We start from the raw sequence: 22225 nt of genomic DNA, 5'->3' as shown, positions 1-22225 counted from the left end.
GACACTGAGCTGTGTCCTTGGTCGCCAAAGGGGCAGAGAAACCAGATTCAGGTTAGGCTGTGAGAAGTGGTGGTAAAAGGAAAAGAAGTCGGGGCATCAGTACTGGGGATGGTGGTGAAGAGAATCCTGCTTCAGAATGGAGCTGAGCCCCTATCCGTACCAAACCAAACCTATTGGCATCGAGTTGATCTCCACCCATAGCGACCCTATTAAAAAAAAAAAACCATTGCCGTCAAGTCGATGCTGTACTATAGCAACGCTATAGTACAGAGTAAAACTGCCCCATAGGGTTTCCAAAGAGCGGCTGGTGGATTCGAACTGCCAACCTTTTGGTTAGCAGCCAAGCTCTTCAGTGCTGCGTCACCAGGGCTCCCCATTATCTATAGAGGGAAGGAAAAGAATAAATCCTGTATTAAGTGCCCACCACTTGCTGGTTACTATACAAGAGCTTTATATACATTATCTTATTCAATCCCTATAGCTCAGCAATTCTACTCCTGTTTACAGTAATGCTCGTACCTCTGCAACAGGAGACATGTCAAAAAAAGGTCCATATGACGCTGAATGAAAGAAACCAGACACAGAATAATACATACTGTATGGTTTCGTCCCTGGCAGCATAGTGGTTAAGTGCTACAGCTGCTAACCAAAAGGCCAACAGTTCGAATCCGGCAGGCGCTCTTTGGAAACCCTGTGGGGCAGTTCTACTCTGTCCTGTAGGGTCGCTATGAGACGGAATTGACTTGACGGCAGTGGGTTTGATTTTTTTTTTTTTTTTTGGTATGGTTTCTTCTATGTAAATTTCATAAACAAGAAAAACTAAATATCGTTATGTACGTACGCATACTTAAATGGTCAAACTATGGAGAAAAGCAAGTTAGTGGTTATCATTAGGGAAACAAAGAGTTTGTGATTTGCAAGGGACTCTCAGAGGCTTCTAGGAAGCTGGCAATGTTCTATTTCTTGACCTGGTGATGCTTACATTAGGTGTTTGCTTTATAATAATTTATTAAGCTGTCCATTTATCGTTATGTACTTATCTACACATTGTTTTCACAATAAAAGATTCTTCTAAAAAGAATACTGTGGATAAGTTTTGAGCACAAGTGTTTATGATATTTTTGGTTCTCTCCTTCGAATCTATTCGCAGACGTTGGTATCCTTTTCTTGATCCACGGGACATACGGTGGTCACTTCCATTTTCTGCCCCTAGAGGGCTTATTAGGAAGCTGCCTCGTGGTGCAGTGGTTAAGAGTTATGTCTGAAAGATTAGACTGGACTATAAAACATAAAAACTTGTGCAGAGCGTGCTTCTTAGTTCAAGTAAATACATGAGACTAAATGCGCAGCTCCTGTGCAGAGGCAAGAAGACAGAAAGGGACAGGAGCTGGGTGAATGGACACGGAAAATCCGGGGTGGAAAGGAGGAAGGTGCTGTCACACGTTATAGGGAGAGCAACTAGGGTCACATAACAATGTGTGTATAAAGTTTTGTATGAGAAACTAACTTGGATTGTAAACTTTCACTTAAAGCACAATAAAAAAATAAAATACTGCAAAAAAAAAAAAGCTATGTCTGCTAACCAAAAGGTCAGCTGTTAAAATCCACCAGGCACTCCTTGGAAACTATGGAGGAGTTCTACTCTGTCCAATAGGGTCGCTATGGGGCGGAATCAACTCAAGGGCAACAGGTTTGATTTTGGTTTGGTTTGGTCAGTATGTGCTGCCACCTGGCGGGGGCCCGTATGACTCTTTGAAACAGAAGAAACGGGTTTATACAGGCGATTTTTTTTTTTTTTTTTTTTTTTTATTGTAAGAGCTATGGCCGCTAACCAGAAGGTCGGCAGTTTGAATCCAGCAGCCACTCCCTGGAAACCCTATGGGGCAGCTCTATTCTCTCCTATGGGGTCGCCATGAGTCGGAATCAAGACGGCAATGGGTTAATCCTACTGCTAGAGTCCAGAGGGACACTCAATTCAAACACACTCAATAATTCAGTATGCATTCCATTAATGAAAAAACGTTTTATCAACAAAAAATTTAAATCAAAAAACAGTTCTGACGTAAAGGGGTAACTGACACACATGGTATGAATATATTTCCAGTTCTTAATACACATTACAGATACTATTGTATCTCACTGATTAATTTGCATTTCTATGAGTCTTAACAAATTAGAACATTTTCCCAAATGTTTGTTGGCTGGTTGCATTTTCTCTTTTATGATTTTTCTATACATACCTTTGAATATTTATCTCCTGGAGAAATCTGTTGTTGTTCAGGATGGCACCTCCGAGGCATTCTGTGGGGACAGAAGGATCCATGGAAAAGAGGCTGGAGATACCAACGGGGCAGGAGGCAGGGAGGGCGCAGCCAGGCCCCTCTTTTTCTGGAACACGGTGAGGTCTCTCCTTCCACTCCGCAGCCTCAGAGCTTCGCTGCATCCACCTTAGCAGCTCCTGGGGCAGGCCATGGGAAGGCAGAGCGAGAAAGACTTCGTACCAGCCTGTGAAGAGCAGAGTCTGGAAAGGCAGCAGACCAACCAAGAAAGGGCAGCTCGGACACAGGGTGTAGACGGTATTACGTAGGTGGTAATGGGGAAAGGGACATTTGAGCTGGGCCAAGGAGAGTCTTGGAGAGGGGGATACGGGGTAAGGGGAGCCGAAAAAGCTATAAGCAAACAGGGAACAGTCCAGTGTAGATGAAACATGGTCATGTTTGAGACACTACACTGCAGAGATTGGAAAAGAGCTTGAAGCCTTCGAATACCACAAACAGCTAAGCCTTATTTTGTGAGTAAGGTGATACTTCAGAACACCCATTCAGCAGGAGCTCAGTAGGGCTTTTGCTTAAAGAAAGAAAGGAGGAATGTAAAGTCCCATGGTCATGTTGTTGTTAGGTGCCATCGAGTCGGTTCCAACTCGTAGAGACCCTATGTACAACAGAAAGAAACACTGCCCGGTCCTGTGCCACCCTCAAGATCATCGTTATGCTTGAGCCCTTTGTTGCAGCCGCTGTATCTGTCCATCTCAGTGAGGGTCTTCCTCTTTTTCACTGACCCTCTACCAAGCATGATGTCCTTCTCCAGGGACTGATCCCTCCTGACAACATGTCCAAAGTATATAAGATGCAGTCTTGCCATCCTTGCTTCTAAGGAGCACTCTGGTTGTACTTCTTTCAAGACACATTTGTTCATGCTTTTGGCAGTCCATGGTATATTCAATATTCTTCACTTATACCATAATTCAAAGGCGTCTATTCTTCTTCGGTCTTCCTTATTCATTGTCCAGCTTTTGCTTGTACATGAGGTGACTGAAAATACCATGGATTGGGTCAGGCACACCTTAGTCCTTAAAGTGCCATTTTTGCTTTTTGACACTTTAAAGAGGTCTTTTGCAGCAGATCTGCCCAATGCAATGCGTCATTTGAATTTTTGACTGCTGCTTCCACGGGTGTTGATTGTGGATCCAAGATAAATGAAATCATTGACACATTCTATCTTTTCTCCATTTTATCGTGATGTTGCTCATTGGTTCAGTTGTGAGGATTTTTGTTTTCTTCACATTGAGGTGTAATCCATACTGTGGACTTTGATCTTCATTAGTAAGTGCTTCAAGTCCTCTTTACTTTCAGCAAACAAGGTTGTGTCATCTGCATAACACAGGTTGTTAATGAGTCTGCCTCCAATCCTGATTCCCCATACTTCTTCATATAGTCCAGCTTCTCAGACTATTTGCTTAACATACAGATTGAATAAATATGGTGAAAGGATACAACCTTGACTCACACCTTTCGTGATTTTAAACCACACAGCATCTCCTTGTTCTGTCTGAACGACTGCCTTTTGGTCTATGCTCCTCGTGAGCACAATTAAGTGTTCTGGAATTTCCATTCTTCACAATGTTATCAATAATTTGTTATGTTCCACACAGTCAAATGCCTTTGCATACTCAATAAAATACAGGTAAACATCTTTCTGGTATTCTCTGCTTTTAGCCTGGATTCGTCTAACATCACCAACGCTATCTCTTGTCCTTGTCTGAATCCGGCTTGAATTTCTGGCCACTGTCTGTTAACATACTGCTAAAACTATTTTCGAATGATCTTCAGCAAAATTTTACTTGCATGTGATACTAATGATATTGTTTGATAATTTTTCCATTCTGTTGGATCACCTGGTTGTATGTGTTGTGAAATACTAGATCAAAGAATTAAACCTATGTTCCCACTGAAGTCCCATTGCCATAAAGTCGATTCTGACTCAGGGACTATGAATATCTCACAACGAGATGATCTGGTCTCTAGGATTTCCCAAATGTACCTGAACTTTGCTTCCTTTTTTGAGGAGCATCTCTCAGAATTAATGTTCTTTGGATCATGCTGAAAATTTCTGATGTAGATAAACTGGGTACCAGATTGTTGATAAAGTGAATGGTAGGAACCAAGCTATGTTCTCTTCTCCCTTAAGAGCTCTCACCTTCTTCTTGCTCTCCCCGGCCTATTATAGCTCATCAGCAACATGGTCACTTCCAATGAAATCCTATTTTGTTCACAGTAGCACAACCATATCTACAAAATAAATATGAGGTCCCCATGTCTCTCTGCACACTTCTGTCTTTTATATCTCAAGAGACTGATTTAAGACACAATCTAATCTTGTAGAGTGAGTCTTGCCTCATTAACATAGCTGCCACTAATCCCATTGAACAATATCATTAATATCACAAACAAGTAAAATTTTGGTGACGATCTTTGAAAAGCAGAGAAAAGACTGAAGTTGTCAAGGATTCCATTTTACTTGGATCCACAATCAACACCCATGGAAGCAGCAGTCACGAAATCAAGACTCCTAGCATTGGGCAAATATGCTGCAAAAGATCTCTTCAAAAGTATTGAAAAGGAAGATGTCACCTTGAAGACTAAGGTGCGCCTGACCCAAGCCATGGTGTTTTCAATCACCTCAAATGCGTGTGAAAGCTGGACACTGAATAAGGAAGACCGAAGAAGAATTGACACCTTTGAATTGCGGTGTAGGTGAAGAATATTGAATATACCATGGACTGCCAAAAGAATGAACAAATCTGTTTTGGAAGAAGTACAACCAGAATGCTCCTTAGAAGCAAAGATGGTGAGACTACATATCACGTACTTTGGACACGTTATCAGGAGTGATCAGTCCTTGGAGAAGGACATCATGCTTAGTAAACCAGAGGGTCTGCGGAAAAGAGGAAGACCCTCAATGAGATGGGTTGACACAGTGGCTGCAACAATGGGCTCAAGCCTAACAATGATTATGAGGATGGCGCAGGATCGGGCAGTGTTTCTTTCTGCTGTACATAGGGTCGCTATGAGTCAGAATTGTGTCAGCGGCACCTAACAACAACAACAATCCCATCTCATCACATCACAGAGACAGGATTTACAACACATAGGAAAATCATATCAGATGACAAAATGGTGGACAATTCATACAATACTGGGCATCAAGGCCTAGCCAAGTTGACAGACATTTTTGGAGGACACAATTCAATCCATAACAGCCCCCAGCCCAGACCTTCTTCAATGGTATTCCCATTCCTTCAACAAGTAGTTAATGAGATCCAGCCACTGTTCCATGAATGATTCCAACAAAATCCCTGCCCTTGTCCTTCTGTTAGAAGGAGACAGGATCTACACAATAATCATAATAAAAAAGAAATCACATAGTGTGTTAGAAGGTGGTAAGAGCTCTGGAAAAAGAGCAAAGTAGTGAGGATCAGGAATTGGGGGGTTGGTTTCAATATTAAATTAGGTAGTCAGAACAGGCCTCATCAAGGAGACTTTCGAAAAAAGACTAGAAGGAGGTGAGCAAGTGGGCATTTGGGGGAACGACTTTCCGGGCAGAGGCAACATGCCTGTGAAAAGGCCCTGAGGCGGGATCATGCCTGAAGCAGGATCATGCCTAGTGCATTCCAGAAACAGGAGACCAGTGTGGCTGGAGCACATGAGAGCACCAGCAAGAGCAGTCGGAGATTCTGAGGTCAGAGAGGTAACAGGGAGTCAGGTCAAGTCCATTTTCACCTAGAACCTCAGATGCCAGAGCCAGAAGGAGGCTTGGAGACAGCATTACATCCACTACTTTTTTTTTTTTTTTTTTTTGAGGAAGAGAAGTCCCTGAGGACATAGATTTTATTATCTCTCTATGCCCTGGTCCACAACATGTCCTTTCCCAGGAGCTCTCCTTTATGTAGGAGCCCTGGTGGCACAGTGGTTAAAGCATTGGGCTACTAACTGAAAGGTCAGTGATTCAAACCCCCCAGCCACTCTGCAGAAGAGAAATGTGGCGGTCTGCTTCCATAAAGATTACAGCCTTTGAAGCCCTAGTGGGCAGCTGTATTTGGTTCTATAGGGTAGCAGTGAGTCAGACCCAACAGCAATGGGTTTTGGGTTTTGGATCCTCTATGTAGTCTTTCCTTTTGCTCAGGAGAGAAGGTATTACTTGGAAAGTTACTCATTGTACATTTGTCCCTCCCCACTTCCATGCTACACCCTTAGACTAGACTTTCCCAACTTTGTAACCAGGTTAGAGTGGATGCCTGCTAAGTAGTCTTCTAGCTTTTTCTCATCTCAATTCATCATGCATTTAGTCGCAAAATAAATTTATTTCCAATCAAGCATCTGGGAGGCTGTTTACTCCTTTAACTTCTAAGTATTACCTTTCCCAGGTTTTCTTTGCTGTGTTTTGTCCTAGGCTGAGACATTCTGTTACTTTATTTAAGACTTTTGGGTTTCACTTTGCCTAGACAGTGATTGGAAGTTGTGGGACCACTTGTATACCAATCCTTGTTCATCTGATTATTTTGCCCTTTCAGGATCTGCTTCTGGGTCAGTTTCTCCTACATCTGTGCCCTCCTCCTCCATGAATTTCCACTCAGGCATTTCAGTGTCAAAGTGTTGTCATTCACTCTCTGCTCAGTCTTATTATTAAAACACCAGAAAATACCATAGTATAACATGCCTTTTTTTTCCAATTTTCAATGTGAATTTAATGACAAGATTATAAAAGTTAGAAGTTTACAGAGGAAAAAAAATTTCTTTTTTTTTTTTTTTAGTGACATAGATGAGTTGAAGGAATTTTTTTTAATTAATTTTTATTGTGCTTTAACTGAAAGTTTACAAATCAGGCCAGTCTCTCATACAAAAATTTACGTACCCCTTGATCCCAACAAACCCAGTGCCGTCAAGTACCCCTTGCTATACACTCCTAATTGCTTTCGCCCTAATGAGATAGCATCGTCCTTCCCTCCACTCTCCCTCCTCGTGTCCATTCAGGCAGCTTCTGGCCCCCTCTGCCCTCTCATCTCCCCTCCAGATAGGAGATGGCAACATAGTTACATGTGTCTACTTGATCCAAGAAGCTCATTCTTCACCAGTATCATTTCCATTCCATATTCCAGTCCAATCCCTGTCTGAAGAGTTGGCTTTGGGAACGGTTCCTGTCTTGGGCTAACAGAAGGTCTGGGGACCATGGCCTCTGGGGTCCTTCTAGTCCCAGTCTGATCATTAAGCCTGGTCTTTTTACGAGAATTTGGGGTTTGCATCCCACTGCTCTCCTGCTCCCTCAAGGGTTCTCTGTTGTGTTTCCTGCCAGGGCAATCATCGGTTGTAGCCAGGCACCATCTAGTTCTTCTGGTCTCAGGCTGATGGAGTCTCTGGTTTATGTGGTCCTTTCTGTCTCTTAGGCTCGTAATTACCTTGTGTCTTTGGCGCTCTTCATTCTTCCTTGCTCCAGGTGGGCTGAGACCAATTGATGCATTTAGATGGCCGCTTGCTAGCGTTTAAGACCCCAGCCTCCACTCTCCAAAGTGGGATGTAGAATCTTTTCTTAATAGATGTTATTATGCCAATTGACTTAGATGTCCCTGAAACCATGGTCCCCAAACCCCCGCCCCTGCTATGCTGGCCTTCGAAGTGTTCAGTTTATTCAAGAAACTTCTTTGCTTTTGGTTTAGTCTTGTTGTGTTGACTTCTCCTGTATTGTGTCCACCACGTTTTTGACAGATGAGAAAACTGAGGTGGGCAGGGGAGGGGAGCTGTCCCCAAAGAGCAGTGAAATAGAACACAGACCTCTTGATTCCTGGGGAGTCTTTTTCTAACCCAACTCTTGTTAGAGCTTCTAACCTTGCCTGGGCTCTGTGCAGGGCTCTAGTCTCCACCATCTGAGCTCCATCACCTCCAGGTACCCAGGAAAGACTACAGCAACCACAGGACTGGATCACCAGCTCAGGGCTACCGCCGCTGCTGCCACACTTTCCACCAGGGGGCGCTGGCTCAGCGCGCAGCTTCACCCTGCACCCTCAGAAATTCGCTATTGTTCTTGGCTCCTGAGTGCTACCCCTTACCTTCCCACTCTGACCCAGACTCCAGCTCGTTCAGTAGATCCTTCCCACCTATCCTCGCCCCCTTTGCCTCAGTTTCTCTCTCTTTCCTCTGCCCCAAGGTATGGGGTGGAAGAGCCCAGCCCCCAACAAGAGGCCTGAAAAAGGGATCCCAGCCTGGGTTTCGAGGAGCAGAGCAGGAGAAGGGATGGGGAAAGGGTGGCTCGTGGGGCCAGGTGTGGAATGTGCACTGTCACCACTGTTGTCTGCCCCATCCTCTCTGGGGGTTGGTTCTTGCTCTTTCTCTGTTGTATTTGCTGCTGAGGGGTCCCCAGGGGCTCATTTGGAGCCAGGGAACAGGGCAACCAGAGGTAAGAGCAGAGGAGAGATCCAGGGAGGAGGGAGAAGAGGACTGACCAAGAAGCGCCTGTGGGCCAGAGCCACTAGAAAAGGAGGCATTCGCCCACAGCCAGACTCACAGGTCTCACCACTTTCCAACTGCAACAGCCCCAGAGGAGGGGACACTGAGGCACCAGGGAAAGGACCAGCTTCCAGTACCCCCCTTTCCTGCCCCAGTTCCTGTATGTCTCAAGATGAGACCACTTGTGGACCACCTGTACCCACAAACACCCTCTTCTCTAGGGCGACAATTGGGGTTCCCATGAGGGTGGGGCGGGTGGTACAGCTGCAGTCCCCTTATCAGCCCTGAGGATGCAGACACCCTGTCTGCCCAGGCCATGCCCGCCTGGCACACACACCCAGCTCAGGAGCGGATACGCAGTCCAGGGCACCCCCACCCCCACCACTACCCAGCAGAGTTTGGAGACAGAGAAAGCCAGGCCTGGGTGACATAGGTGGGGATCAGCAAAATGTCTCTCTCACCCCCACTCCCCTCCAGGTCCCACCCATCTTTCCTCTTCCCCCAACTCTGACCTTGCCATCTGGGCCTCTGAAGCCTAAACCCCCAAATCCTACTTAGAGGTCAGCGGGAGTCCCCAGCTGACCAGGGAAACAGGCTCCTCCCCTGAACTTTGGTCTTGCTTAGTAGCTGGACAGAGGCCAAGACTAAGGTTTCCCTTCTCCAAGGCCTACTTCCTGCTGGCTGTAGGCTGGGGAAATCCCAGAAGCTGAGCTGGCCCTGCCCCTCCTCACTCGGCTCCTCACAGCTGGCCCAGGCCAGGGCAGCGGGTGCTGCTGTGCCCTCCTGGAGGCAGCGGGGGTGCTGGGGCAAGGGCTGGGGGAGGAGTACGCAGGGGAAGGCTGGGGCTTTGGCACATCTAGAAGGAAGTACTGGGAGGTGAGGGAGGGGCTCTGGAGATACCGGGGGACAGGGGAGGGCAGGGAGCTCGGAGGCCAGAAGCCCAAAAGGGCCGTTCACCCCCTTCCCTTCTTTCCTGAGTGTCAGGGTTTTATCACTATAGCTAGCTCAGGGGGAGTGGAGGGATAGGAGTGGGGGCTGGGAGACATGGAGGACCCTTGAATTGTCTGTCAGGACAGCACCTGGGCCCCTGCCAGCCTAGGAGGATGGATCGTGATGGGGCTGAGGCGAGGGAGGAGGCAGGTGGCCAAGCCCCCTCTCCCCACAAGCTGCAGGGTGGTCTTCTCATCCCCACACCCTGATGAGGAAGGAAGGAGGGGGATGGAAGAACAAGGGGGTGGGAGTGAAGGGTGCCCACATGGCAGAAAGCAAAAGCCCCGTCAGTGAAAGAAGAAGGCAGCTGAGTGATGGAATGGTGCTGGGCATTGGAATGGTTATTCTTGTCCTCGTTTCCCTAGAGATCTCTTTCCGGGCCCCCTCACAACAGCTGTGATCTGTTCTCCCTCCAACACTCCTGCTGATGGTTTAGGGGACCAGTACCAGATCCCAGCAAAGGCCAGGAAACCTCTGTCTTCCCTGTAATGAGCAGGACCACCCCCCATTCTCTTTTCCCCTTTAGAGCAGCTAATTGTTCCTGTCTTGGCCAAAGCTAAGCCTCCTCCTCCAAGACGCTTTCCTAGACTGATCTTGCCCCACACCACTCACCCAGGACTCCTCATCCTCACCACAGTGACCGAACACTTTTTTCATTTCTGCGTGTTGATAGGTGGCTGTGTAAGTACTGTGGCTTCCTGAGTGTATCTCGGGTCTCTCCCATTAGGAGCAACTCCAGGGCAGGGAGCTTGACTCAGGTCACAAGCCAGTCTACAGAGGGGGTAGGGGGATGGCACGGATGAGTTTTCACAGTCTGGAATCCTATTTAACTGACCCCCATCTCTCTAACACAACCTGTCTAGACCTGATCTTTACATCCCCCCACCCTCAAGTTTCTTCTCAAACCCAAGCCATCAGTTTCTCCCAACTTCCTCTCTCTTTAACAGTCCCAACATCCAGACTCGAAACCTCCGAGTCATACTTGACTGTCTCCTCTGACATTCCAGACACAGGCTCTGCCTGTGCCTGAGCTCTGACCCCGATCACCTACTTTCAAGTCAACAAACATTCCTGAGCACCTTCAGGGGCTGGCTGACGTCAGGTGCCGGGACATGAAGGATGAGTAAGACACCTGCCTCGCCCTCAAGGAAGTCACTGCGGTGTAAGTCAGACTCTACTAAGTCTAATACCAGAAGCACAGAGCTCCTTAGAAATCAAAGAGATGAGTTTCAACTTGGAGGATGAGGAAGGCTGACTGGACTCTGTTTTTCCTTCATAGAAAGGATGAAGTTCTGGCTGGCCACTGTGGGGGTAGCCTTGGGCAAGTTACTTAACCTCTGAGCCTCTGTTTCCTCAACAACGACACGGGAATGAAAAGCCTTCGCAGGATTCTGAGAGCATTCATTAGCTATAATAATAAAAAATAGCTAACATTTTTTTTTTAACATTTATTAGCTCTTATTATGTACCAAGCCCTGTCCTAAGTGTTTTATATGTATTGTGTCATTTAATCCTTGCACTTCCCTACAAGGTAGGTGACATTATCATCTCTATTTTCAGATGAAGAAACAGGCTCAGGGAAGTTAAGTAAATCGTCCAAGTGAGCTCAACTACTAAAGATCGGAGCCAGGATTTGATGGGAGGCAGTGTTTCATAATCCAATCCTACTTACGCATGAAACTGTATCTTCAGAATACATAATTGTAATAATAGCTGACATTTTTTTGAGCATTACTCTGTGCCAGGCTCTATCCTGAATGCTTTACTTGCATTTAATCCTTAAAACAAACCTAAACAGGCCAAAACAAGCCAAACTCTTGCCTTCTAATTGAATCCAAGACAGTTCCACAGAGTGAAACTGCCCCATAGGGTTTTCTCAATAGATGGAGCCCTGGTGGCGCAGTGGTTAAGAGCTCGGCTACTAACCAAAAGGCCAGCAGATCAAATCCACCACCTGCTCCTTGGAAACACTATGGGGCAGTTCTACTTTGTCCTATAAGGTCGCTATGAGTCGGAATTGACTCTACGGCAACGGGTTAATCTTAACGGAATCAGATGGCCAGGTCCTTCTTCTGGGGTACCATTGGGTGGGTTCAAGCTGCCAACCTTTAGGTTAGTAGTTGAGCACAAACCGTTTGACAACCAAGAGACCTAAACAGGCAGAAACTATTATAAGAAAATCTAGGCTCTGCAAGGAAGAATGAAGAAAACTAAAGTTACAAGGGAAAGATTAGTCCAAAAGGACTAATGGACCTCATCTACCGCAGCCTCCACCAGACTGAGTCCAGTGCAACTAGATAGTGGCCGGCTACCACCACTGACTGCTCTGACAGGGATCACAATAGAGGGTCCTGGACAGAGCTGGGAAAAAAATGTAGAATAAAATTCTAACTCAGAAAGAAAGAACCAGACTTGCTGGCCTGATAGACTGGAGAAACCCTGAAAGTATGGCCCCTGGACATCCTATCAGCTCAGTAATGAAGTCACTCCTGAGGTTCACCCTTCAAAGATTGGACAGGCCCATAAAACAAAATGAGACTAAAGAAGCATACCAGCCCAGGTGCATGGACTAGAAGGCAGGAGGGAACAGGAAAGCTGGTAATAGGGAACCCAAGGTTGAGAAGGGACAGTGTTGACATGTTGTGGTTGTTAACCAAAGTCATAAAACAACATGTGTACTAACTGTTTAATGAGAAACTAATTCGCTCTGTGAACCTTCATCTAAAGTACAATAAAAAATAAATAAGTACAGAAGGAAATCTAGGCTCGAAAGCCTAAGTAATGCCCAAGGCCACGCAGCTAGCTTTCCACAGAGCCAAACTGGACTCCAGGGCCCTCTCTTCTGCCCAGCATCCATCCTTGGCTCAGCCCTCTGGTCATCTCCCAGGCTCACACAATCACCATGCTTACTTTGTTAACATTCCTGTTCACTCTACACACCACCTTTGAATTGTTTCCCCCCACCTCTTTTTCTGATTCCTGACTCCCCTAGGTGGAGCTCGGCTGCTAACCAAAAGGTTGGAGGTTCCAGTCCACTCAGAGGTGCCTAATAATCTCGTTCGAAAAACTCAGCCACTGAAGGTTTCATGGAGTGCAGTTCTACTCTGACACACATGGGGTCGCCATGAGTTGGTGTTGACTTGACAGCAACTAGGTGTTTTTGTTGGTGGTATTTTTTTTGTTTTGTTTTGTTTTGTTTTCTGATTCCTACCCACAGTTCAAAGCCAAACTCAAATACCACCTTCTCATGAAAGCCTTCCATACTAATTCATTTAAGCCAACCCTGGCCTCTCCTCTTTCAGGCAGCACACAAAATATTCATGACTAACATGACAAATACTTTGGCGCTTGATCATGTAATTGTTTCTTATTTGACATTGTCTTATAGTTGATGTTTTGAAATCTTATATTCCCAACTAGAGTGCAATTCCTTGAGGAAAGAACTTTAACTTTCCTTTTACTTATTCTGCCTCCTGCCCTCATTACCTAGCAGAGCGCTGGCCACACAGTAAGCGTGCATTAAATAATTAGGGATTTAAAGAGCATTGAAGAGCCATGAGTCCCCAGATCATTAATCCCATTCATATCTTACTGCATGGCTCCATAGCCATATATTATGTTACCCTGGATGCAGCATAAACTGCACCCGGAGGCAGCTCCCCCCTGAATTTTTGGAGGCTGGGGGTGAGGGGTCCCTCGAAGACAGATCAGCCCAGTTGGAGCTTTACCCCAGCCTCCCCATTGGCAGTGTCAATTCCTGCTGCCTTTCCCCGTCCTTCCCTCCCTGTCCTCCCTAAATGAGGGTCCCGAGAGATTTTCCCCAGGCAAGGCAAGAGGAAATGGTGGAGCAGAGAGGGCCTACTCAGGCTGCTGGCAGCACTTCAGCCCAGTGTGTCTGACCCTCCTCTGTCTCTGCAGTGACCCACACAATCAGGCCCAGTTTCATGGGTGTAACCCGTGCAGTCAGTCACACGGGTCCTGCACTCAGAAGGGCCCCGCACTTGATTTAATGCTCTACTGTCACCATCTTGAAATTCTTAGTCATTTTTTAACAAGGGGGCTTGTGTTTTCATTTTGCACCAGCCCCGGCCAGTTATGCAGCAGGTCCTGCGTACAATCCTTTCCACAATGTGGAAGCCAGTACACATGAGGTGAAAATAGCCTGGCCTCCTTTCCACTCTGTCACTTAGGAGTGACAAGGGACTTATGGGGCAAGTTACCAAACCTCTGCTCCCAGCTCCGTTTCACAGTTTGCTCACCTATAAAGCGCAGGCTACCCTCTTAGTGTTTCCAAGAAGGTCAAATGAGAAAATGCACAAGAAGGGTGTCGTGCAGTGCCTGACACACAGTAAGCACTCAACAAATGGTAGCTATTACCAGGGCTCTTATGATCATTGCTAGAGCAGAAGAAACAGATGGGAAATGAGAATGTAAGGGTAGAACTGGGAGGAGTTGGAGGCTTGGCTTTGGGATCAGAGAACTCAGACTCAGAGAAAGAAACAGCCCCTGAGTATCTGGCCAGGATCCCTGGTTAATTACCCTTTCCCTCCCTCCACTTTCTTAATCATATCACTCCTGCCTCCTCAGCGAGGGCCTGTGCTCTATCTTGGGCAATTTTCTTATCATGTCTTAAACATGAACATTGCTTATCTCTACCTCTGAAATTTTGCATAAGACATTTGCTCTTAGGATATCCTCTTTCACCCCTCCTTCCCAATTCATGCCTATCACCTCCACCAAGAGGCCTTCTCTGGCTGGTGCCTCATCTAACTCCATCTGTCTTTGGCTTCATGAGCAGCATTGTGCTATAATTGCCCGGATCTTCCTTAGTCATTGCTTTCTGCCTTCCCCCATCCACTTGGAGGAAGCAGGTGCCATATCCCCATGTCGAATATAAGTGCCTGAGGACAGACACCTGATCCCTTTGAAATTCTCCCACCACACCAGAATGCCTCTTTCAGAGCTGTGGGCTGTGTGTAAGCCCATTTCTCAGTGCTCAGCTCTCCCCCTTTGTCTAAAGATAGTGGAGCATGCCTGCCCCTTCTCACCTCCCAGAATGATGGAAAATAACCACTGGGAAAAGAAAGACTGAACTTCTAGGAATCAGAGTTCCGGAGAACTCCAAGACAATCATTATTTGTATGTTCTTCTGTCCTGGACCAGAATTCCGTTTCCTCTACTGACACGTCAGATAACCTGAGCAAATAACTTCACCATGTCTCAGCTCCCCTGATTTGGGGTTCTGTGTATTGAGGATAGTGCCTATACATTCCAGGCTGTGTGTATGGCTTTTGTCCACTTATGATTGAAAGAAAGCAGTGCTGGCCCTAGCAAAACTGTCAAGTTCTAGAAATTGTGTTTTGCAGTCATTTTCCCAGTTCTTTCAGCCTGGTCTCTTCCACCCTTTTCCAGTATTCAGTGGCTTTCCCTCCCAAACATGTCCCTAAATTTTTGTCTAACCATGAAATAATTTAATTAATAGAGTCCACCCTTATAGGAGTAAGGCAAGTTTTGGTCAATTTCCTTTCCCAGGTCAACCAAACTTTAGGCCTTTAATTGACTACATTCCCTGCCACAATAATTATCTCCAATAATATTTTAACGGAGAGGTCATGGAGAGCTCTCTTTATTCCCTTATGCCCACTGAAAATATTGCAAATAAACCTTATTTTGTCCTTTAAGGATATCCTGTAATCTATTGTTATGAAATTAACCACCCTAAAATTTAGCTGCTCAAAATAAGGACCATTTTATTATGTCTCATAATTTTCTGGGTCAGGAATTTGGACAGGGCTCAGCCGGGTGATTCTTCTGCCCCATATGGTACTGACTGGAGTCACCCAGTGGTATTCAGCTGGTGGCTCAGCTGGGCTGGATGGTCCAAGATGGCTTTACTCACATGCCTAGTACCTTGGCTGAGATGGCAGAAAAACTGGACTCAGCTGGGTACCTTTCCCTTTCCCTTTCTGGGTCTTTGTACACAGTTTCTCTAGTAGAGTAACTGGACTTTTTACGTGGTGGCTTAGGGCTATGAGAGCAATGTGGAAGCTTAAATCCTCTTAAGGTCTAGGCCCAGAACTCTTACAGTACCAGTTCAGCTGTACTCTATCGGTCAAAGTAGTCAAAGGTCAGCCAAGATTCAGGAGAAGGGGAAATAGACCCCACCTCTTGAGAGGGTCATGTCAAAGAGTTTGTGACCATCTTTAATCTACCACACAGAGTAAACTGATGGGTACTCAGAAGGAAAAACGTGTGAGAAAGGAAGGGCAGGATCTGGGATGAAGTAGTCTAGGGAGAGTTTCTTGCTCTGAAGGTTCAGGTTTCATACTTGGCTGAGATCCCTGAAGAAGGTAGTGAATACCTCAGCCTCTCTCCTCTCTACATCTCAAACCTAGCCCAGATCAGATCCCAGGGGCTGCCCTTGCTAAAAAAAAAAAAAAATTGCTAGATAATTCAAAACCCAGCCTGTGGTCTGGAATCCACTCTACCCAAAAACCCAATGCTCTTTTAGGATCCTCTACTCCTCATCTCCTAACAACTCCTATCTTCTCCTTTTGTCCTAAGGAATCCACACCCTGCTTCCCTCAGCCTTACTGTTTCCCAGCATTGGTTTTTCTAACCAGTATCATCATCTTCCTTTTAATGGGCGCTTACTCTGTACCAGGATCTGTGATAAGTACTTTATATGCATTATTACATTGTTTCCTTGAAACAAGGCATTAGTCTTATTTTATAGATTAGGAAATTGAGATCCAGAGAGGTTATGTAATACACCCAAGTTCAAGTGGTCCTACTCAAAGTCCAAGCTTTAAGCACTATGCTATAAGTCTTCTCGGCTAATTACCTAATTATCCTAGGCTCTCACAATCAGTGCTGGGGGCTGGAAGCCCCTCAATATGCAAGTCGAGAACCCTTTCAGATGTCAGGGGAGAGAATAGGAAAGCTTAAAGACCGTAAACCCTTCAGGGAGGAAATGCAAGAATCTCCTCTATTGAAAAGTTACAGTTAAGTTTTCTGTCGTAATTTATGTCATGGTGTGTGGTTCAGTGGTGAAGATAAATCTGTACAAGGTATCATAGAAAACTGGGTACAGAGAGGTAAAAGAGAACTAACTAAGCAGGAAGCGTAAAAACTGAACAGTTCATTTGGCAGTATAAAAGCACCGTAGTTACACCCCACTTAACTGGAAGTCAGACATCTGACAACCTCAGTTCTGTGGAATGCAGCACCAAATCCGGAAGTGAAAAAGGCCTTTAAGCACCCAAAATAGCTGACACAAATCTCTTGAACCAAAGACAGGTCCTTAGGCCTCTACGTGGAGCCTTACTGGGTTAAACCGAACAAAGTAATTTAGAGGTTTGACCTCTGGTTTCCTAACCCATGGCCCTTGGAGAATGAGGTGGGGTGTGGATGAAAGGCCTTCTAGACAGAAAAGCCTTTGGAGAGCGCAAAGAGACAACAAACAACCTAACAGGGAGGGAGAAGACGATGGGTCTCAAAAGTAGACTGGGTGTTGTGTTGCCTGTCAATTCACTTCAGAAGGTATTATAATACCTCATTGTATGGTGCCTTCTGGTTTACCAAGCTCTTTCACATTATCTCAGTTTATCTCCACAGTAAGTCTGTGAAGCAGGCAGCAGAGGAGAAAACAACTCCTCCGAGAGACTTAGTGACTTTTCCATGATCACACAGTTTAGCAAATGGCAGAGCTGGGAATAAACCCAAATCCTCTGATGTCTAACAGGTCTCTTTCCTCTATACCATGACATAGCCCTTTCCTCTATACCATGACGCCTCCCTTTTCATAATGATGACCATGAGTCATCAGGAAAAGGTTAGTTAACATCTAGTAAACTCCACTGAAGAAGACAGGGAAGTAGGTATTACTTTTTTCAATTTTTCATATAAAATGATAAAAATAGTTTTGGCATTTAGGATAAACGTCAGCTTTCTGTTCTCGGCCACCTGACAAGGTATCATCACTTACCTTTTATGCCTAATTGCCATAATGGACAATAACATTGATGTACAAGATTATTCAAGTGTGCCTCCTGAATTTTCTGGCATCATCTGTTCCTCTCCATCTCTGTTCCGTCACCTTAATTCTGTTCCTTCCTCTCTCTCCTGAATTTTCCTAATTGGAATCCCTGCCTCATTTTGTCCGCTTCAAATCCATCTTCCACTCACATTGTTCTGACCAAGCCAACAGAAAAAATAAAGCTACAGCTCATTTGTAGCAACTAAGGCCTCACTCGCTGTACAATCCAACCCTTGCCAACCTCCACAGCCTCAAGCCTTAACACTCCCAGCTCCACACTTAGACTCCTACAACACTAAAGGCTTGTAGCCAATAAGCTTCCCCCACATATTTGGTAGCTTTTCTGCTCTTATTATGATCCTTTCTGCCTAAAGTGCCCTTTGGCCCTTTACTAGATTAATTTCTGCTTATCTTTAAAGACCTGAGCGTAGTTGTCACCTAAATACCTCTCTTGGGGCCCCTGGAGCACACTTTCTCTGCACTACAATGCCTCTATCATTGCATGTATCAATTAGGATGCTTGTGGTTGTAAGTAACAGAACTCCCACACCTACAGCAACTTAAACAATAGCGGTTTATTGTCTCTTCACAACAAGTCGGAAAGTAGATAATTCCTGGATTGACTCAATGACACCAGAGTTCTAATTTGTCATCTTTGCAATTCACTTGACTCTTCCACGAGATGACTGTAGCAGCTCCATATGACAACATCCAAAATCAGGAAGAAGATACAGGGATAGAAGTTTCCCTCTAGGAATCGCTCTTTTCAGGTGGGAAATCTTTCCCAGAATCCTTCCAGTAGACTTATAGGCCAGGATTTGGTAACATGCCCTTTTGCTAGTTAAAAGGGAAGCTGAGAAAGCATTTTTCACTTTCCTAATGGGAAGAAAGGAGCCCTGGTGGCACAGTGGTTAAGTGCTGGGCTACTACCCAAAAGGTCAGTGGTTCAAACCCACCAGCAGGAGAAAGATGTGGCACTCTGCTTCTGTAAAGATTTACAGCACTGGAAACTCCTGTGAGGCAGTTCTACTCTGTCCTATAGAGTCGCTATGAGTCGGAATTGACTCGATGGCAATGGGTTAATGGGAAGAGGGCTCTACTAGCCAGAAAGAAATGATTGAGAATGAATACTGGGTGGATAATGAAAAGTGTCCTTCACACTGTGCTCCCACATTGCATCGTACTTGTCTGCTTATGTGTCCACCTCTCTTATTAGATTCACAGCTTCTTGAAGCGGAGACACGTATTTCAATCTTCTGTGTCCCCAATGACAAGCACAGTCCTTAGCTCATAGTAAGTGCTCAAGAAATATCTCTTGAACAAGTAAACAAATAGAATTTAGTGAGCTAGATGAACCTGTTTATGCTGTATTTGATTACAGCATTATAGGTGTGGTTCACACCTTTAAATAATCACAGGGACTATTGCTGATGGAAGTGTTATTACAATTACAGGAGACCGAGCTCCAGGAGCTTTGTCTCCCCAAAGTGTGGCACAGTGCATGGCATATAGCAGCTGCTGCATGAGTTTTTGTGGAATGAAAAGATGAATAATGAAAAATTAAAATGTAAAAAAAATGCTTTGAAAAATATCATTATACAAATTTAAGGAGTTATCGTTTCCTAGAAAATTTCTTCCAGAACTGGACATCCATTCTGCTCTGTTGGTACTTGTAATGGTGGTATATCATCAGGTATGTATACCACCAGGCCGTTTCTATTCTAATAAAGAATGAACCTGAAGAACTTGGCCAGTAGGCCTGTACTGCTGTTATTCTCAGAGCAATTTCATCTGAGAAGAGGAAGACCCTCAACGAGGTGGATTGACACAGCGGCTCCAACAATGTGCTCAAGCATAACGACGATTGTAAGGATGGCGCAGGACCGGGCAGTGTTTCCTTCTGTTGTGCATAGGGTCGCTATGAGTCGGAACCAACTCGACAGCACCTAACAACAACAACAATATGATCGAGCTAGGTTTTCCCCTGTTTAAAATGGTATTGAATTTGGTTCTGTGGAGTTGCAGGAAGCAGATCACAAATCCACCAAAAGCACTGCTAGGTTCTAGCATGTGTCACCTTTGCTTCACAAATCCCCAGGTGTCTGATCTTCCATGTTCTATAGAATAGGGAAAAACCAAGCTCCCACACAACTCTTTAATGTAAACGATATCACTAAAGTATACATCTGAAAAATGTTGAGTTGACAAATGTGTTTTTTTTTCCCCCCTCCCAAAAAAACCAACTATCAAGGCTGCTTATGTACAACCAAACATCTCATGGGATTTGTTTTCTTGGTTTGGAGGTTTAGGGTCATGGTTTCAAGGGGCATCCCAATCAATTGACTTAATATTTTTTCTGAGTACCTCTGTTCTACCTTCTAATTTGTTGTGTAGTGACTGGGGTCTTAAAAGCTAGCAAGCAGCCATCCAAGGTATGACAATTGGTCTCTCTTCACCTGAAGCAATAGAGCAAGAAGGGGAGTCAGGAATTGAAGGAGGAAATCAAATGTGTGTCTGGTTGCCTCCATGAACAACTGCCTCCTTTGCCATGAGACCAGAAGAACTGGATGGTGCCTGGCTACCATTACTGAATGCTTTGATCAAAAATTCTATAGAAGAATCCTGATTAAGACAGGGTAAAACACAGAACAGAATTTCAAATTCTAAATGAAATCCAGACATTCTGGAGCTAGTAAGGCTGGATGAAGCTCCATAAATATTGCCTTGAGGTAATCTTTAAACTTTAAACCTTAAACCAAAATTATTCCCTGAAGTCTTCTTCGAACCAAAAAATCGCTTATCTTATTCTGCTTTTAGCATTGTGCTCTTTTAAAGAGTTATCTATATGAAATCAAATTGACAACGGCAACTCAAAAGGTTGCATGGGAAGCTTAGCGGGCAATGAGTTTAAGCTAATGGTGGTGGAATAATTTGGAAAAGAATACAGAAAATGATAGCACAACTTGAAAAACGTAATCAATGTCACTGAATTGTACACGTAGAAATTGTTGAAATGATTTATCTTTGACTGTGTATACTTTCACCGAAAAATTAAAAAACAAGATCCTAACTAAAGAACACCGTTAGTTACGGGGGTAAACGACTGATTTGATGGTAGTTTCCCAAGCTCAGCCAGCCCCAATTTTAGAGAGACTTTCATGGTTTCCCTGTAATTCCTACTTGTCTCTTGGCATCAAGGTGAAAGGACTCAGCTAGGCAAGGTATGAATTATACAGCGTAAGGGGCGAACAGGGGAAGCAAGAAAGAAAAGTTGCCACAAGTAACAGGGATCCCAGAGGCAGTGTATTTTGGCACCAGGAGACAAACTGTGTCACCTAGAGTTGAGTCTCCTCTCACCTTACTATTTCAGACTCTGGAGACCTACCCCTCCCTCACAAGGTTCAACCGATGAGGCTCAATTAAAACGTTCAGGTACAATTAGTGTTTCAGGGCTTCAGGGGCAGTCTTGGAACAAAATATTTTCCACAAGGAACTTAAGAGAAACTAGTACTGTTTTGGACCAGGCTGGCATGCAGGGGCAGGAAAGGACTTGGTCGGCAACCAGGCTCTGCGTAATGGAGAAGCTGGACAAGATGGCACTTGTGTGTTTGTTCTTCTGCAGCGCCTGTTCTCTGTGCCCCAGGTGCTTTCCTCACAGCCAGGAGAAGGAGGGGCGCACTAGGGTGTTTTCCTTCCAAGTTTTGGGATTTTTTTCTTTCCTTAGAGGAGATCATTAGCAGCCCGGATTTTTGCCACATAATCAAGACCTGTGAATATAATAATGGTGATTTTTTTTTAATTGTGCCAATAGTCTTAACACAGTATTGCAAGCCCATTACAATAATCTATCGGTGGGACAGAAATATCCTGGCAACACATGCAACTAGAAATTCCGCCTTCTGAATCGATACCAAAATATGATAGATTTCCAGGTGCTTATGATATCCAGCTACCGTACATGGACTCCTACTCCCGTTTCCCTGCTGCCAATGTAATGACAAGCTTTACTTTGATGTTTCTGCTTTCCACAGTGGCTTTAACTCTCTGCCAGAGTCTCCTGCATTAAGCTCTCTGCTATGTGAAATCCCATTACCTGCAACTCTACTAACAGGCATCCCACAGATCAAAGGGACAATAACAGACGAGATACTGCAACATCCTGCAGTGACTTCTGAGCCATTTAGTAAATATTTTGTCCGGAAGAGTTTGACATTGTGCTGTAATGAATTCTGCACACATTCTTTTCATGCTTTCCTCCAAATAGAGCTTCTCTATAATAAATTAAACGCTATCGTTCACTCTAATAAATCAAGATGATGTAGACAAGCTAGAATGAAGAGCAGACCAGAACCAACAAAATGACATTGAGAGGAATTTATGAAAAGTTTGACATTTCGGTTTAAAAACTATTTAACATAAG

General features: G+C 44.8%; 1 long non-coding RNA gene across 1 annotated transcript in view; it reads right to left on the bottom strand.

The window, feature by feature from the left end:
* Window positions 1–6197: 6197 nt before the first annotated feature.
* LOC135230815 (uncharacterized) overlaps window positions 6198–22225 on the bottom strand; it is a 21898-nt gene continuing 5870 nt past the window's right edge. The window contains exon 3 of the long non-coding RNA XR_010321553.1: window positions 6198–21572. This is a non-coding gene — a long non-coding RNA (uncharacterized LOC135230815). The remainder of the gene's footprint in view (window positions 21573–22225) is intronic.

This window comes from Loxodonta africana, chromosome 3, assembly GCF_030014295.1.
Source record: "Loxodonta africana isolate mLoxAfr1 chromosome 3, mLoxAfr1.hap2, whole genome shotgun sequence".
Lineage (NCBI taxonomy): Eukaryota > Metazoa > Chordata > Mammalia > Proboscidea > Elephantidae > Loxodonta > Loxodonta africana.
The sequence above is the reverse complement of the archived record's forward strand: the minus strand, read 5'-3'. Positions and strand labels throughout refer to the sequence as shown.